The 12,807-nt window shown below is 47.5% G+C and overlaps 1 protein-coding gene across 2 annotated transcripts in view; it reads left to right on the top strand.

The window, feature by feature from the left end:
• Nucleotides 1–3,657: 3,657 nt before the first annotated feature.
• The window catches only part of LOC147678104 (cell adhesion molecule CEACAM3-like), an 84,374-nt gene continuing 75,224 nt past the window's right edge, over nucleotides 3,658–12,807 (top strand). For both annotated transcript variants that reach the window (XR_015302479.1, XM_086945963.1), the window contains exon 1: nucleotides 3,658–3,969. The gene's annotated coding sequence lies outside the window, so the exon portion shown is untranslated. The remainder of the gene's footprint in view (nucleotides 3,970–12,807) is intronic.

Here is a 12,807-nt window from a genome sequence, read left to right as displayed (position 1 = left end):
GACACACTCACTAACTTTTAGGAAAAACAAATACTTTTTCAGGAATGCTGTGGAACTATTCTTTTAATAATTTACGTTGGAGGAACGTCCCTTTGGATTATCCAGCAATCACATTCAGCTGCAGGGCCAGTTTAAAATGCAGCATGCCTGGCAGCTTTGGCAACGCCTAAAGGGCTGGCATACAGCAAAACATGCTAGCCACACCGGTTGGCTTTGCTATTGCCAAAGGGCAACTGTTGCGCATCAGGAGAAACTCCTCTCACTTGGAAGACTTTACGTCCCACGCGGCGACGTTTTGTCAAGAAATGCAAGAAAGGGGGTACCCAAAGAAACTGCTGAAGCACTCTTTTAAAAGAGCGCACTTCACCCCCCGCGAAACTCTCTTACAAGTACGGCCCAAACCTGCACTCAATAGGCTGGTCTGTGTCACCACCTTTGGACCAGACACACACAAACTAAGGAAAACTGTGTTGAACAACTGGCACTTAATGGCGAATCTAGAATGCCCGCTTCCACGCCCTCTGTTCGCCTATAAGAAAAATCAAAACGTGGGACAGCAAATCATGAGGGCAGACGTGTCAATACCGAAAAAGAAAAGCGACCTACTGACCCAGTGGAACCTCAAACCGATCACAGGTCATCACAAGTGTGGGACCTGCGTCGTGTGCCCCAATACTATCGAGGGCGACGAGTTCCAGCATGGGGCCACCAGATGGAAACATACAGAATTTTCGAACTGTAAAACCAAGAATGTTGTTTACCTGGTTCAATGCCCCTGCGATCAGATCTATATTGGCAAAACCAGGCAACAAGTCAACACACGCATTTGCCAACACCGGTCCCGGATCAAAAACAAAATCATGACTGCCCCCATGGTTGAACATTTCTTGAATGCCAACCATGATGTCAACGACCTCAGATGGACGGTACTACATACACTACGTCCATCACAGAACAACGCAGACTTGGACAGAATGCTCCTTAAAAAGGAAGCATATCTAATTCTCAAATTTAATAGTGTACAGAAGGGCCTCAACAGTTTGTCCGAAGTCGCGAGACTTTGACCCAATAATGTCTTGGTGCCTGATGACCGTTCAGGTCGCGTCTCAATTTCTCCTCATATTCAATCAACAAGCATGACAAAAACGTTTTTTTGTCCACTCCTAACATTAGCACAGAATAGCGCAAACTACAAACCCCATAAGGCATAGCACACATTCTAGTGCTTATCTCCATGGCAACAATCGTAGCGTCCATCTTTGGAATCACGCAGAACGCTGGAGGCCTTGACCGAGCAACACTGAGGTAAGCGATGCTCCCGTGGCACTCTGCCGCTGGTCTTTGTTTCACTCGCGGTCAACGCTTTAAACTAACCAAATTTTCTTCCGTTTTCCATCAGCGGATACGGAGCACGGTGAAAATTTACACGCCGACATCCAAAAAGTTTTATCGGAAATCAAGAGACCCCTTCGCACCGACTCTGACCAAACTAAAAAGGTACGTCCCCTGCTACCCAGCATAGAACTTAACGACAACTCATATCCCCGGCTACCCAATACCAACACTTATTTTTCTGCACACAGCGCCACTGGCCACAATCTCATTGAGAGCCCGCAGAAGAACTTTTTCTTCTACATAAAAGGCAGCCGTCACCGTCAAGTTAAGAAACAGTTGACGGTACGTTTGTTTTCACTCATTTTGGCAATACTGCACACTAGGGCAGTAACACGTTCAAACTGTGCTAATGGAAACTCACCTTGTTTTAGGAGGCCCCGTCCCTTGGACTCCTCATGGAGCTCACCGAGTCTGCACCGACATTTCTTCTCTGAATTTGTTTCGCTAAAGAACTGGTAGGTCCCTTTGCTGAGTGTCACAATATAGGGAGTCTTGCCTTGTTCTACCCAAAATACTTAAAATAGTTCTCCTCCTTTCACCTTCCACAGACAGAGTAATTGTGCCCTGATGAGAATCCGGAAAACAAGTACCTGGATTCGAAACGCGTCGGCCAATTAGAAAGGAACAATCGTACACCAGCATTAGCTGGTCGATAAAGAATCTCAAATTTATTTTCTCGCTCCTTTCCTAATTTCCCTCCTTTTCTATTTTTCTTTGCTTCAATCAATGCTTTATTTATTTGAAAGTGTGTATATCATTTAATGCCATGCATATTTAATGTCACTGTCTGTTTCACATTGTTTTTCATTTTTCGTAAATAATGACGATATTCAGTTTGTGACACTTTGTTGTGTAGAAAAGTGATTTTACTTTAGTTCAAATTTACATTGTACACATGTCTTTGTCTGTCCACAATATTTTGTTTCTGACAAACAGAGCTTAATTAAAAAAAAATTTCGGTATAAATAAAAATACCCAGTTGATAACGACAAGCAGCGTGTTCAACTTTCCGTAAATGTGGTCGCAAATGTAAGTGGTGGGGCGCTCTTTTTTGATTGTTCAATTTTCTTTGTGAGGGCAAGTGGTTGTATGTGCACCAATGAAAGCTCACTCAGGAATAAAGGGCTGAGAGAGAAAAACACAGACAAGGTTAATCAGGGATCAGTGCACAGTGCATGGCTATTTTTACCTCTCTTGTTTACTTAAACAGACCGATGGACTCTCCCTATGTTTCAGGACTTCATGTTGGAGAATTCAGTCCTTTCCGGACGGTAGGAGGTGCGAGAGTGCTGTTTCAAGCCGTGAAAAGCCAACAATAGAGCAGATGACAGAGCTTAATTTGTACTATGTTTGCTGTCGCTTAGCACCCGCACTTACTTTGTAACACCTGCACATATTTATGGCAGTCCACCACATGGAGGAGCTGTTGCAGCGGATTCTTTTTTTATTATTATTATTATTATATTTTTTTAAACACACATGAGCAAAATGTAAATAATCCAATTTTTAGATTAAAAAAATAATCCCAGGGTGCTCAGGTAATTCTTACAGTTTGGGTCAACTAGTACAGTCCAAATTGTAACATTTGTAGGATTGCAATGGTAAGCAGGAGTTTTTGGAGCTGCTATTTGCCAGCACTGGCAGGGACCTAGTGTGGCATGAACAGCGGTGCCCTCCTCATTATCTTGGCTGTGGCACTATTTATTTATTTATTTATTAGTACAAATTAAGCATTGGCAGGTTGGGAGGGCACATCTAACTCACAGTTGCTCCTCTTAGACAGCTGATTTTGAACACGTGCGAACACTATTTCAATTGGCAGAGTGCACAGTTAAACGAAGATGCACGTCACGTGCCACGGACAAAACCGAAGCTACTGTAGGGCTTGCAGCACGTTCGGATTATACTTTATAACATAAAGTGGCATTGCTGCCACAGACACCCACTGGGAACTAAAACGCGTGTTCCTTTTATGTGAGCTTGTTTATTTGACGACGTTCGATTAAACCATTTAAACTGTAAATACAAAACTGAACACGATTTTAACATGGTGTCTTTATTGTCCCTCGTAGAACACAAAAAACTCTCTTTAAAAGACAGCTAGACTCACTCTCTTGCCAACATTAAAATGTTAACTTTTGAGGTGTTTAGCTGGTTTTCTTTCCTGGTAACGTATGCCACGTTTGTCCTTCTGAAAGCTGATTGGCTACAGGCCGCGCCTCTTGAAATAGTTTGTTTTGGTTTCCGCCCCCAGCTATTTCCGTGTGCGAGAGCCTTAAACGGCCGAGTGAGGCTGGCGGGACAGACGCTGTGAGTACCCCTGCGCTGGGGGCTCTCAGATGTCTGTTGAGTCCAAGTTTAACAGGATTGGTGGTTCACTGCACCCCCATCGGCAGAGGTGCAGGGCTTGGGGTGCTTTCACAGTGCACAGACGGTGAGCCTGGCTGGTGGAGTAAACTGTTTTTAACCTACCGAGTCATCAACTTGTGTCCTTCGGTGGCGAGAGCGTTTTCGTGCAGTTCGGTGTGAACTGCGCTTTGCGGTCCCTGGAACAAGCAGCGGAGTACCATAGAGGTAGGAAGGACTGTCGTTTTACTAAATTTGATTGTAAACTGATTTCCTTTCCGAGATGACAGTTGTTTCTCAACGTTGACACACGAGTGTCACTTTGCCGCAGTGCGCGGGAGAGGGAGTGTTGAAGGTGAAATGGGGTTTAGAATGTCTACACCATTATCTCGTGAACTTTTCAGGGGGGCTGGTGCTAACTATCAATAGTTCATTTATCTCAAAACACATTGCCCATGGATTACACAATTTTTCTTACAGAAGTCCCTTTTATTGACTCTGTATATATTCAAATATATTTTTTCTATTTCTTTTCCTATTCTTTTATCATATTCCAATTTTCCTTTCACCTTACATATGATACATTACCAATATTTACAACGTTTTTAGCATACTATACATTTATATACATAAGATTGTTGTCTCTTTTTGTACATTTGGAAGAACACAACTCTTTTCTATACACAGTGTCCTACTTAACTTAGAAGTGTCAAGATCTAACAGCCTCTTGATCTTATCCACATTCATAAATGGTGGTCCTAACTCATGTGGTCAAAAGCAGTGTGTTTTATGATTTAACTCTTGGTATTTATAGTGGAAGACGTGTCTTTTTCCACCGACTGCTAACTGGGGGAAAGGCCATGTTAGTTATGCTTGATTTGTCGGCGGCTTTCGACACCGTTCCTCACGATGGCCTCCTTTTAAGACTCTGGGAATGTGGCTTTCGAGGAACGGTGTGGAACTGGTTCAAATCCTTTCTGGCCGGCCGCCGGCAAACGATCTGGGCGCCCCCTTTCTCCGCTGATATGACTCCGCTAGAGGTTGGGGTCCCACAGGGTTCCATTCTAAGCCCCATGCTTTTTAACATCTTTATGGCCCCTCTGGCGGAGGTGGCAGAGTCCTTTGGCGCCCAGATCATATCCTACGCCGACGACACCCAGCTCCTATTCACATGTGATACGGGCGGGTCGTTTGATGGCTTACGGATTAGGGATTGTCTTGGTGCGGTCTTTGAGTGGTTTAGGTGTCATGGCCTAAAGTGCAACTCCGACAAGTCGGAACTGCTCTTCTTTGGATGCGCTCCCGAGCCAATTTGGAAATCTTGGTGGCCACAAGATATGTTTCCTCCTGACAGTGTGTCTTTCAAGGCCAAGAACCTGGGAGTGATAGTGAACTCTCCTTTGGGCCACATATTTCGTGCCTTGCAGGAAAGTGTTTCGGCATTTTGCGGATGCTGAGAAAATGTCTTCCTTTAGTGTCACTCTATCACAGGAAAATAATTGGTCAGGCCTTGATTGGATCACGACTGGACTACGCAAACGCTCTTTTTCTGGGTCTTCCGAAATACCTTTTGACCCGTTTGCAAGTAGTGCAGAACTCGGCAGCCCGAGCCATCTATGGACTCCCGAGAAGAGCAGGTGCCACTGCTTTACAGAATACCATGCATTGGTTACCTACCTCAAAGAGGATTCTCTTTAAAAGCCTGACACTGGCTTTCAAAGCTCTACATGGCATAGGCCCCAAGTATATTGGGAAACGCCTTTCCTTGTATCAACCTAGCAGGACCCTGAGATCATCCTGCTTGTCCAAGATGACAGTTCCTGCCATTAGGCGCGTAAGAAAGGGAGGTCGGTCGTTTCGTTACCTAGCCCGAAGGCTTGGAACGAACTACCACTGTCCCTGAGACAGGCTACCAGCCTTCTTGTTTTTAGGAAGGGCTTAAAAACGTGGCTTTTTACTGAATAGTTTTTCTCTTCCCTTTGTCTGCGTTTTAGCTGTTGTTATTGTTGTTCTACCTGCTGATATTCTTCTCCAAAGCGCCGGGATGCTCCTTGGAGTATGAATGAATGAATGAATGAATGAATGAATAACTTTTATTGTGTGGTTACTTAAAACTTTTACATTAAGACCAAGGTATAAAATTACAAAAGTTAAAAAACCACAACATTTCTGTAGGCAGGCGTATGTTAAAAAGTTCCCAAAGTTCATAAGGACAAAAAACCACAGAATTTCTGATGACCAGCGTTTATAAGAAGTTCCCAAAGTTCATACGGGCACACGCGGTCGGGGGCCTGGAGGGGCACCGGGGGTCCTACAGCAAGGTCTCTATTCCTGCGTGGCCTTTGCAGCTACCAACTCGAGCCGAGTCTGTTGTATAAATTTTCCGAATGAGGCCATCTGTTTTACTACGCTCAAGGTATATAGATGATGGATTGCTTCCTTGGCTGTGCGTGTCCCAGCGTCCCTGAGAATGGGCCTAAGGTAGAGTGTGCGCGGTGCACGTAGAGCGGGGCAGCAAAACAGTAAGTGGGCCAGTGACTCTCGTTTATAGTTGCAGAGTCTGCAATCCCGAACTCCTGTGCCTGCATTTTCCGGATGATATAGTTCATTGAGCGGCAGGGGGTGCAATCTGTAGGCGAGAATCTTGTGGAGAGCTGGGAGGCCCACGGCCTGCGTGAGATGGTTTCGAGGATTGTGCGCGATGTGTGGCAAGCATAAGGACTCATAGAAGGCTCTTTTCCTGAGGGACTCCAAGTCCAGCTCCCGGGAGCATGCACACACTTGCCTCTTTATCACGTGTTTGATGGTCGTGTAGTTGACAAGATCTGGGTTCCACGACTCGATCGCCAGGTTCAATTGCGTCATGGCAGCTTCGATGGTAGCTGACCAGGGGTTCCCTGGTTCAGTAAAAATGTGTTTCAGGATGGCCTTTAGTGTGTTATCGCGTGCCGCTGTTGTGAGGTAATAATATTTACTTAGGGCTGCCATCTCTTCCAAGGTTTGTTGGTTAAGGGCGAATTCCAGGCGGATTAGAGTGTTTCTTGTGCATTTCGGCAGGTGATACAGTCTCTTGTATGCCCCGCAATGGATTTTTTCCAACTCCTTATTTAATTTGCCTGGATACGCCTGTTGTGCGTAGTTAAGGGCCGGCATTAACTTGGCCTTGAGGACTCTTTGAATGGCCGTTGCTGATGGACTGTGTATAAGGGCTTGTAGTTTGCATAGGGCAAAGGTGATGGACTTACCTTTACCCTGTATTTTCTTTAAGTGGGTACCGCACGACCCTGATTCATGGAAGGAAGTATTTCTGGATACTGTCCAAGGTTAAATGGCCGAGGCTCCATTTTGCTCTTTTTTTTTTTTGGGGTAGTGCCCAAAAATGACTATTTTTGATTTAGTCGGGTTTGCTACCAGCCTGTTTTTGTTGTTATATATTGCCAGGGCGGTGAGTGCCTTTTGGAGTCCTGTTTTTGTGTGGTCCAGAATTACGAGATCATCCGCGTACTGCATGAAATGTATTTTAGTTGCCCCGATCTTTGGTGTTACTAAGGTGGCCCCCAGCAGGGCTGTCTCCATGTCTGCTGTATATAAGTTGAACAGTAGGGGCGCCAACACGCACCCTTGTTTTAAACCGCGGTTCGTGTCTATCTTATCAGTTGCAGAGTCGTTTGAAAGTTTGATTCTTACCCAGGTGTTTTGATACAGGGATTGTATCGCTCTTAACAGGGAAGGATCGATGTTCCAGTGGACCAGCTTTCTCCATAGGATGGTACGGTCTACCCCATCGAACGCAGCAGAATAGTCGATGAAGCAGGCAAATAAGGGGAGGCTTTTGCGCAGCCATGCTCGATTGATTAGGTAAGAGAGTGCTGTGATGTTATCCACGGTCGAGGACCCTGGTCTGAAACCGGTTTGACAGAATGGCAGGAGATTTTCTTCGCTTGCCCAGTCTGTGAGGTCTTTCAGGATGGCACTTGCGTAAGCTTTACCCTCAATGTCCAACAGGGCGATCATGCAGTAGTTTGTTGGGTCTGATTTGGTCCCTTTTTTATGAATTGGGTGCAGGAGCGAGCCTCGCCATGAGTCAGGCACAGCCCCCGACAGCCAACAGTCAGAAAATAGGTAGGTCAGGTTTTCAGACCAGAATTCGATGTTTGATTTGAGTAGGTGGCCTGGTAGAGCGTTGGGGCCCGGTGCGCCGTTTGCTCGGATTTTTTTTAATATTTTGGACACTAGAGCTTTTCCGGGAGGGGATGTTGTGTTAGTAGTTAAAGCCGGGTCCAGTTTTTGTGGGGTCGTGTTGTGAGGCTTGATGGTAAATCCTTCATCCTTGTAAAGCGCTTTTACATGGCAGACCCAGACAGATGCCTCACGGGAGTTTTCTCTATGATTTGTGCCTCGACCAAGATGACTGATGTTACTCCAGAACTCTTGTGATTTTCCGGGGCTCAATAGATCGAACATTTTCAGCCACTGAGCCTCGCAATGATTACGCTTTGCGGCCCACACTTTTATGGAGTGGCTCTTTGCGACCTCTTGCAGTTGGATTTTATTTTTAGTTGTGCGGTTTTTACTGTAGGCTTTACGTTTTTTGTTTAAGTCCTTTGCACTGGTTTTAATTTCTGCGTTGAATCCGAGTGTGGTCGGAGGGTGCCAGCGGATTGCCCTGGGTTTGTCTCCACCTCCCCTAAGTTCTGCCGCTAGGGTCAAGGTGATTCCTTCCCATATGGCTATTACGCGGGGGCCAGCCTGCCCACGTGTTTGCCCAGTTGTTAAAGGTTGCTGTGGCTACCTGCCCCCATTTTATTCTTCTGGGCAGTTTTGTTCGTCCGATGCCCCCACGCATATCGGCTGATATCGTGATTGCACCGATAAGTTCATGGTTATTGTTAGGGCTGCGTGATCGCTATCATTACGTTGGTGAACCATGAAGTTTATCATTTTGTCTTGCATGTTATCGCTTAAAATGATGTAATCGATCGTCGTTTGGTTGTTATACGTGTGACCGATCAAGGCTCCCGGGGTGTTCTTTAAGAGCAATGTGTGGGCCGTCGCCAGTTTGTGAGAGTTTAAGAATTCATTCAGTGCTTCGGTCCCCCCGCGGTGTTGTTTTTGCTTGGTTGAAACCCCTATGTTATGAATGTTAAAGTCACCGAGGATAATGCAGTCTAATGATGGATAGCCTAGCAGTAAAGTTTCTAATTGATTTGCGAGTGTGAGCGAGTTAAATGTATTCTCCTGCAAATTGTGATAGATGTTGATTAGTAGTATTGGTGGGATTCCGTTGGTGGAGTTGGGGAATTTCAGAATACCCGCCTGTAGGGTGTCTAGTAGATTATGTAGTTCCAAGAATTCTATGTTCAAGGCATGTTTTATATAGACGCACTTTTCCCCTGATGGTCTTCCGAATATGTTGGTCTTTTTAGCCGCTTTACTATATTCTGCATATCCTCTTAGCGAGAGTGGTTGGGTCAGCCAGGTTTCCTGTGTGCAAATAATGTCTGCTTCCTCCAAGAATTTCACCGCAGCTGGGCTTAGTAGCAGCTTTTTGAGTCCTGAGACATTCCACGTTAATATTTTTAGACTCTCTGTGAATTTCTCTTTTTTCTTTAGATTTTTTTCTCGCTCGCTAGCAGCATGTTGAGATGTTCGAACTGAGTTTGCGGGGCGGGCTGTATTAGGAGCTGGGATTTAGTGCAGATGACAGCCAGGACCAGTCGTTGCATGAGTGACCCCTGGTTGTGCACAATCGTTTTCCTTGAGTGAGGTTTGTTGTTATCTTAATTGGGGTGCCGTCGATTGGGCTGTTGTTTATGCTACCTTTGCACCTCTGGAGAACGGACGCAATTTTTCGCCGATGGGTGAAAGGAGCGTTTGTGGATGTAGAGTCAACCATGCCCTGTGCCTGATTGTCCGGCTTAGGGAGTAGCATCGATGCTTTTAAGATTAAGTGATATTTTTGGGTCGGCTTTGCCTTTATCTTTATGCCCCAGCTTTCTAGTAATGGTTGTTGGCTCCTCAGTGCCTCCGCCAGGTCTGGTCTGGTGAAGGTTAATTCCGTTGTTTCATTTTTTTCTTCTGCATCTGGGGGCAGGAAAGAGATGGTTTCGATGTCTTTGGTTTTTATACCTTCCAATCCCGGCAGGTTTGCGCAGAGTGTTAAGAGATTACTTCGGTTCAGGATGTCCCATTTTCCTTGAGAGGTGTATTATGGATATAACAGTATTTTCCGGTCCTCTGCATTTGCTTGGCTTGGAATGGCCACTTTAAGCCAAATTTTGCCCTGGATTTTGATTGGAGGTGTCATCTTCGAGCCGGGCAGGTGAGAGTTTGTCTGCTGGTTTGGTCCTATTGTCGCTTGAGGTGCCTCCATGGGCGTTGTGCTGGAGGAGCAGTGCTTATTCCGTTGCCTATCGACGGCTTGCTCCGGTTTAAAGGGAGTTGGCTCGTAGGGGACGCTCTGAGAGTCTCCAATGGTGACATTGATAGTTTTTGGATTATCGGGGGCTATTGCTTCGCTCATAGTGAACTTGGTTTGCGCTGGGTTCTCAGATCTGGTTTGGCGAGGCTCCTGCAGGTGTTGCGTGGCTTTATCATGGTTGGTTGCCTGCGATTCATGCGCATGTTTTTGTGTTATTGGCGCTGTCGCGGATTGAGAAGCCAGGGGCAGAGCTAGCAAGCTTGGGTCCTGGGCTAAAGTGGAGGTGTGTAAGTTTTCGGTTGATGATCCTGTGACTTCTGCTGTATGCATGGGGGCTGCCAGGGTAGGCTGCTTATTGGGTCGTAACCAATAGTGAATAACGCTGGTGGCGTATGCGTTATTTTTCTTCTCCTTGTTGAGTTTTCTTAGTTTTTTCTTGTTTTTTCTTGACAGGTTTTGTGACTCTGGGCTGGACGGCTTGAAGGTTGGTTGGTGGTCCTGACGTTCAGCCTTTGTCAGGGTTAATCTTGTGCCGCCAGCGGAGGGCGAGGCCAAGGGTGCTGGCTTTTCCGAGCTGCTTGGGCAGGGGATGGCCGGGCTGTTATCCGCGGAGTCTGCCATGGCGAGACCCTGTGTAATTGAAGGCATGCTCTTCAAACCGTTTTTTTTATTTGCTTCACCCTTGAGGTCCTCTATTAGAGTGGTCATAATATTTGGGAGTTTTTCTAGACTGTGCAGAATCGGACTACAACTGCATGACTCTTGTTTGAATTGTGTGCTGTCCTGCGCTCTGCGTATCAGGGCGTGCAAGTTGTCCAGTTTTGAGTCTATCCCCGATATCAGATTTGCCACTATTTGTAGAATGTTGATCTGCACATCAAGCTTGTCCGCGTGCATTATCGCTGCGCCGGTCATTGAGACAAGGGCTTCACTGATTGATGATAGATGGTTAGTATTTACAGGGCCGCTATCCGAGGGCGGGGATGGGGCCGTTTTATCATCTTCTTGGAGGCCCGATCTAGGTAAGTTCAGTAGGTGTTTTGGGGTCCTGTCGAATAATTGTCGGGTTACACCTTCCTCAATGGCCGGCGAGTCATAGAACAATTCTGTGTGCATTGGTATGGTGGGGGGGGGGGGGGTTGTGCCTCCTCTCTTGTCGGCATGGGAGCTGTCTGAAGTGACATATATGCTCGCTGTAGCTGCGGAAGGGCTGCTCCGCTGGCAGTCCGCTGAAGGGGGAAGAGTCTGGGCTGTGATGTTTGGTTGGGTGGGCCCAAGTGCCTCCATATCCAGTATCAAGGGTTTGGGGCGCATGCCACTCTGGAGGGTAAGTATTGTTGGTGAGAGAGGTATCCTGTTTGCCCGGGGGCTTGCAAGTGTTAAGATCAACTCTTCTTCCTCTGTTCCTTTGATAGCGAGCAAGCTGTCCGAAGAGCTGGAGCAAGTGGGGGTAGAGGATGTTTTGGGATTCAAAAAACTTCTTATGTCTCTGTTCCCGGCGGGACAGTTTGAGCGGTCTTTAATGCTGAGCCTGGGCTTGAGCATGTTTGGGTTCGGGGTGCTAGGAGGCTTCCCCCTGATATCAGATGGGGGGTGGGCTGGGAGGGAAGGAGCCGGCAGTTCCACGATGAAATCGATGTCTTGTCCCGGGAAGGTTGGAGTTGCTCCAGTCGCTCCCGCTCCCCCTGCATGTTCCTCATCTCAGGGCACTGGGCCTTGGTAAGGTCCCCCTAGCTCTAATACTGGGGGGTAAAATAGCTTTGCCTTCCTTCTCTAGGCAGAGCTGTGCGGCCGGGGCTTCTCCTGGGGTTGGATTAGAGTAGAGTTTCTGGTCCTCATTTTGGGTTGGCTTAGGTGGCTTAGGTGATTTGCCGGCTCCTGGGTTACTGCTACTCGATTGGAGGAAGCCAAGGCCCCCAGGCGAGGACCTGGGTAAAGTCCGCTCAGGAGGGTACAGGCGGTGGGGGGGCTGCGTTGCTCTTCTTGGCGTCGCCTCTTGCTTCTTGCCACACGCTTTTCAGTGGGGTCCGCTGGCTACAAGAAGGGTCCTCGCGCCTCACACCTAGCGCTGATTTTCGCCTTGGCTGCTTGGCCGCTTTAAATTGGTGAGTTGGTGGGTTGGTAGGCTGGTAGGCTTCTCGCTTACTGCTGCTGCTGCACTTGTGCACTTGTGGTTAATTGGTCGCTGTTTGCTGCCACTGTTTGCTGCCGCTGTTTGCTGTTTGCTGTTGCTCTGCAGCCGGCTATCTTTCGCTTGACGCCGGGGGAGGGGCGAGTAAATATGTGGGTAAATGTGGCAATTGGCGTGGTGATTGGCGGTGCGGCGGTGAGGTGCAGGTGCAGTGCAGTAAAGGTGCAGGTCTCCGCTTACCGCTTACTGCATCCCTGCATTCCGCGTGCCGCCACCGCCGCGTTCTTCTCGTTCTCCTCGCCTCGTTCTCCTCGCCTCCGCTGTGGGCTGTAGCGGGGACTGTGACGATGGCTGGGGTGGCGGCGGGTCCGGAGTCCGGCTCCCGGGTTACGGCCCTTCAAATCGGCCTTTCAGATCTTGGATCTCGGATCTGATCTCGGATCCCGGCGGCGGCGGCATTCCTGCTTGCTGTGCGCCGCACACCACAGCGCTCTCCGTCTTCCTCCCTCTGCCG

This window comes from Lissotriton vulgaris, chromosome 12 (assembly GCF_964263255.1).
Source record: "Lissotriton vulgaris chromosome 12, aLisVul1.2, whole genome shotgun sequence".
Classification (NCBI taxonomy): Eukaryota; Metazoa; Chordata; class Amphibia; order Caudata; family Salamandridae; genus Lissotriton; species Lissotriton vulgaris.
The sequence above is the reverse complement of the archived record's forward strand: the minus strand, read 5'-3'. Positions and strand labels throughout refer to the sequence as shown.